The sequence below is a fragment of the Adiantum capillus-veneris genome, chromosome 28, assembly GCF_014529385.1.
Source record: "Adiantum capillus-veneris isolate H3 chromosome 28, ASM1452938v2, whole genome shotgun sequence".
Taxonomy (NCBI): domain Eukaryota; kingdom Viridiplantae; phylum Streptophyta; class Polypodiopsida; order Polypodiales; family Pteridaceae; genus Adiantum; species Adiantum capillus-veneris.
The window spans coordinates 59202040-59208460 of NC_140958.1; the positions used below are offsets into that span (position 1 = coordinate 59202040).

The 6421-nt window shown below is 37.1% G+C and overlaps 1 pseudogene; it reads left to right on the top strand.

Annotated features, from left to right (window-relative positions):
• Positions 1-4065: 4065 nt before the first annotated feature.
• LOC147420512 (cell number regulator 6 pseudogene) lies at positions 4066-4807 on the top strand (annotated as a pseudogene).
• Positions 4808-6421: the final 1614 nt, after the last annotated feature.

Here is a 6421-nt window from a genome sequence, read left to right on the forward strand (position 1 = left end):
CAGACGCGATTGCAATGTGACAACTGGAGAGGGAGTAGGAAGCGTGAGAAGGACAGAAGTGAGCGTCGTTAGTTCACGCTGTGTATTTCATTATCCAAAAACTTAATAATAACTTACAAAAATTGGCTTTTACACCTTAGCCAATTTTTTGGTGGTTAAAACTAATAATCTGGGAGCTATTACTAAAGACAGGTTGATACAATCTAGAATCTTGTAGCCCCGGCTCATCGATTACAAATTTTATCCGAAAAATAGGAGTTACAATATTTTCGATTCATCAAAATAATAATTGTTTTTACAACAAGACCTAAGACCTATTTAGGACTTTTGGGAATTATTCAAGTCCCATTTCTTATAACGCTATTAAAAACTTAGTATTTTTGTGTAGTTTGAGCTATCATCTATTGACGGTTACACTCTATGTTTCATATACCCCTTAACACATATCTATAGGGATATGTGTAATTAAATACATACTTATATGCATCAACTACAATGACAACAAAAGCATGAGGGAAGCATGGCAATAAACTCACTTTGCATTATACAACATTATTCATTTAGAAAAAGTTCTTTGAATCAGTAGCTCAACTTTGAGACATTAACGTTAAAGAATTGGCTATATCAACACTCATGAAAAGAATCTACAATAATCAAAAACAAATTTTAGAATTGAAGGGACCTCAAAATAGTGTGGTGTTTAGAAACACCAAGATAGAGAATAAAATCCAATTCACATATTTACATGGATCCAAGTATTTTACAAATCATCCGAGGAAATGATACTATGTCAAGAGGCTCAATGACTATAAATACATCATTAAACTTTGTGTTTTCTCATGTATTGCTCCAATACGTACAAGGTTTCTCTATCACAAGCTGCTTCATTTGCCAACATATTGCAAGTATACTCTCATTTGTCCCTTGCATAGATCAAACCAAGTAACCATGCAAAGATTGTTCTCTCCAAAAAACTTTCAAGCTCTTCTATTGATTGATTCTACATTTTTGGAAAAATCAAGTCTGTTCCACGCATATTCCACATTACACTGTAAAGGACCTTGTCAAAAATTAAGGTATTATTTCCATCCAAGTCATGAAAAATTCTCCATGCTACATCCAAGTTCTTGTGGTATACAAATCGATATCCAATTAGAAGATCTGTCTTTTGGCATGCTGCATGTCCTGCTATGACATTAATTTTTTTATGGTGTTGTGGAAAGCATAACTCAAGAGTATGACGAGTCCTTTGCAATCTATTAGTGCTCCAAATCCACACCTCAAACCATTGCATGCAAAAATCAAGGAAAGTGAATGCATCTTTGTGAATAAAATGCCACACATTTGTACTCTCTTCGACAAGATGCATATGTTTTCCCAATCTGGGCATACATCACCATGTTGCCTTTCAATGGTCTTAAGTAAAACACCATTGAGTTTAAGGATCAATACTCTTCTTTGCTTCCATATAGTATCTAAGGATGGTGGAATCAATTTCCTTCTAGTCCTATGAGTCCTCAATGACACATATGCCACCTCAATAGTAAATGCTTTGTACATTTGAAATCAAATTTATATGCTTCAGAATCTCTGTTCCAAAAAAAAGGCATGATGGTCAATGGAAGAGATATTATTTTCAAGTAACACACTGTGCACCAACATTATTTATTTTATCCATGATATATATAGACTTAAACCTTGAGAAGACAACAAAAGAAAATATTTTTCTTCAATACACAGAATAAATCTTGTACAAAGAGCTCCAACCACAAAGATAAAAGAGAGACTTCTTTTCCAAGGTTTAATAACATCTAGTTGATGAAATATAAAAGTGTACATATTTGGTTCATATTCAAATAATTGGACCCAACACATTGTTTTGGCCAGAATACTAGAGCCCAACACATTGTTTTGGTCAAAATCTTCTTAACACATTTCCACCACTCTAGATATATGTGAACATTCCAGGTGATTGAGTCAACGTGCACGCTAAGCCCTTACTGGTTGTTTTCTTCCACCTGCGATAACAAATATTCTAGATTAGATAACAATTTGATTTTATTTTTTATATTTTTTTATAAATCTAAAGTGAGTCCTACCCATAAGCTTAAGTAGGCCTTTTGTAGCTTTGATATGTATGCTTTTGTTGCAACTCCGCTAATGAAATGACCACGACCATACCCCAAGCTAGTAGCATAAGCAATAGCATGTTGATCACTCAAATTTTTTGTTTTGTGAGACAATTTTAACAATTCAGCTGGTTTGAAGATTATAGTGGCACACCAAACTTGGTTGCCAACATAGTTGGATCCTTGCTTAAGGAGTTTACTACTTTCTTGCCCCTACTTTCTTGAACATAACTTAACTTGTTATTGCACAATGGTAGCTGTGAAGATGCACAAGATGAGCTTTCCACTTTGACTGAATTTTTGTCAAGTTCTTCCCTTAGAACTTGGACATTGAACATGCCCCATTCTTCCATAATGTCTTGAAACTTTGTAAATAGGTCATGAACCTCTGTGATTGGAGATTGTTCTAGCCGATTGAGTGAAATAACAGATCGAATGTCATCTGTATTATTTAGATTTAAAAGGTATGGTAGAAGCTCATTGCAAAGAGATAGTCAAGCCTCCCTTGAAAACTTTCAGGATATAAGCAGTTATCTTTTGGGTTAACACATCCCTTTGAAAGGGCTATCATCAATGAGCAATGTATTCTTTTTACTGCATAAATTCTTGCACTGATACCAAACCTCAACAAAGGCTTAAACATAGCCTCAACATTAGGCTTATCCGGTCTATATAGTTTTGAAAGATTATGGATGTAGCAATCTTCTTGTCCCCATACCATAAAAATGATATTTGTGCATGCTTTTCAAGAGTTTTCACATAAGTGCAAACATTATTTTGTAGCATGGTGGACCAAATACCAACATGAAAGTATTGACACATCTCATCCAAAAATTCAAAACAACCCGGGCGAACAACAATTGTGGTGTGACCAAGGTCAATTTTAACACAATCTGTACATGGATGCCTCTTGTCTTCTTTGTTGAGTAAAACTCCTTAAGATCAAGAATGAGTGCATGTTTCTTCATGTTGATTGCATGAGCAATATTTTCTACATACGATAGAAAACAATGATAGCAACTTAAGGTTTTGCACTTACAAATCTCAAAACAAGGAACCATATATTTGCAGCACACAATTGTAAATTGCACACGTTTATTTATGTCTCATACTCCCATACTCATCTTTAATGATGTCTCCTAAAAGTGATTGCATTTCTCTATTGATGTGGGAAGATTGAAAGACTAGTTTATCTCCATCTCTCTCAAAATAATATAAGCTTCCAAGTGGCCTGCGTTTTCATGCATCAGGATGTAGCTCCTCAACGTTGATGTCTACTTGTGGCACACTGGATCCTTGATTTTGAATGTCAATTTCACCTGCAAAGACAACATAATAGAATTTCGTATTATCTTCCAAAAAGGGCCATATCGATACTAATCACATTGGAAAAATAAGTACCTTTATTTTTCTCACCAACTTCAATCCCTTGCTCCCTTTCTTGAATGCTTTGGACTTTGTTTGTATTTGGTGTCGCTTTTCCTGTCCTTTTGTCAATTTTTTCTTGTATGTCCTTGGTTGCAAGAGTCGCTTGGAGCACTTCATTGGCTTCACCCTTCTTTCTCACTACCCTCTGCATCCTCATCTCTTTGAGGCATGTCGTTAGTGTCACGTGAAGGTTTTGGAGAATTTTGCACAACAAAATCACTTTGATGCTCTACCACCACCATCTTCTCTTCACCATTCCTAATGTCACTTTCATGAATTTGGGTCTCTCCAATCATAGGTAGCATGTTCTCGCTCTCTTTAGTAATGTCATTTGAAGTTTTTTGAGAGGTTTGTTCTACAAGATTACTTTTATGCTCTACAAGATCACCTTTATGAAACTGGGTCTCTCTAACAATGGTGGATAGCACTTGTGCTCCTTGAGATATGTTATCTTCGTCTTCAATTTTGTCGTCTTCATCTGAAAGATGAAAAAAGGCAAATTTTTACAATGCTGCAAAAGCTGACACCGAGACCAAGGTATGTCACTCCAGCAGGTCCAAATTGCAAAACAGAAGGAACTTCTTCTTCAAGCAAAGACCAAGATCTTTGAGAACATTAGGAAGGCTGAGATGACTCAAGCAGATGCAGAGCTAGCCAAGAAATTTGCGTTGTGGTCATAAGAACTAGAGCTTGCCAAAATACAAATAAAAAGTGTGGCCACCATACAAGAAGCCGAGCTGAGTATACGTGCATCTGTAGTTGTGCTGACCACTTTGATTCTTGTTGGTAATTAGGCTTGATTTTCCCATGTGTCTTGTTTGGGAGGAATATCAAAATATTGAAGTACCTTGGACAACACCCTACACATGCCATGTCATATTTGTGGAGGGTGGATTGGCACTTGCCACTACCATTGTAGCCTTTTGTGCAGTCAATCCTCATGCGGCCTTTTCTATTGGGAAAGGACAAGTTTTTACGTGGTGGATGTGTGGCATATACAGAGGACTATTCCGGCAATCCTTGCAAAAGAAATTCTATTTGCAGAATGATCTTTGCTTAGTCCATTGTTGTATGCATTATGCCAAGAGCATCAAGATATGCAGGGTAGGCTTTTTGATGATATTTTTATGCCTATTATAATCATAAATCCACCTCCTTCGCAGGAAATGCATATTCCTGAAGGCCCAAAGACTCTTTCAGCTAATGGTAATGATCAGAGTGTAAGTGTTGTACAAGTACAAGCTCCATGATCTATTCTTTGTCTTCACCAACTATTTTGTAAGAAAAGCTATCAAGCACTAGTAGGTGGAATTGCAAATGTTAACCCTCTATTGCCTTGGGAGGCTTGGTTATGTGGTTCCATTGTTTCTTGAGAGGCTCCAAACACACGAACCTATACTAATGTGAAAAAGTGTTGGATTCTTGAGGGGGGAGAGAGAGAGAGAGAGAGAGAGAGAGAGAGAGAGAGAGAGAGAGAGAGAGAGAGAGAGAAGGATCAAGCTTTGGAGGCTTTACCCGCCTTGGGATGGTTGTGGTGATGATAATGCTGGTCACCGATGGGTCTTGGACAGTGCTGGCTTCCAAGGCTGTTTGCCCCGGCACTCAGGCACTCTACCCCCATGTAGCGAGTATGTTCTAGGCTCCAACCCCCCACCCCTACTGCTAATAATGGATGTTGCAACCTCCTCAAATTATCTAGCTCTTTGTGCCTTTGCATTTCTATCCCTGACAACTTCAAAAACGTCATCAACCAACAAGGTATTCCAACATCAAATCCGTTTACAAGATTTCAAGTTCCTTCTGCATTCAAGTTAAGGTGTAATAGTTATCAAGGCCCACATGTTCACCCTTAATACCAATATACCCAACTTGGCCAAGATAATATGTTGTTTATCTATTTCACTCAAAAATAGAATGATATGCTATGAAGCTTCCAACTTGTATGGCATGCATCATGATCACAAAAACCTTTTCATTATGATGAGAATGCCATTTTGTGAATGGTATACATACCCTCTTTACCACACAAAGAGAGAGAGAGAGAGAGAGAGAGAGAGAGAGAGAGAGAGAGAGAGAGATCATTAAGAAAAAGATGATGGAGGATTGTGTCAATGTCTCGAATGGAAAGTTCAAGGAGAGATGTTTGCAGTTTATGACATAATTGAGACCAAGATGACATGATGTAATACAATGTACATAGTTTTTGCAGAGAGAGAGAGGGAGAGAGAGAAAGAGAGAGAAGGGAGAAGTTTGAGCAATGCAAAAAACACACCTCCAATCAAAGTGTAGTATTACCAAAAAATATGCCATAAGGTTTCCTCTACGACAAGGGCATACAATATGTCTGGTGACACTTGTTAACAAAAAGTGGTATGAAATGTGTTGTTTGGGCTTTAGTGCCTAATTGGTTGTCCCAAATTTGAACCAAGTGAACAACGTGCAAAGATATGTGCAAGAACTAACACTTCCACATGGTCTAAGCTCTCACGTGAATATGGCTATGATTGTACTGGAAAGAGCACATTGGCATTGAGCCTAAGAGGCCAATGTATTTCTCCTTCTAAATCATAAGAGATACTCTAAGATGAGAATTTCAACTTTGTAACTTCTTTCTTACCTCATCTTCCTTCACCCTCATTATTCCTAAGTTTGATTATGACTTCCTATGTATTATTATTTCTATTTTGCTCAGTTTTTGGGACAGGTCATGATAACTCACTCGGGTTTTGGGGTTCCTCGTTCTGTTATTTGAAAAAAATTAAGATATGACCGGTTCATTTTGCTACTCTATGTTCAATATCTAAACTATTGCAATGTTGATATGCTCTTTTCTATTGTATATATTCGCTTGGTTTCCTATTTGC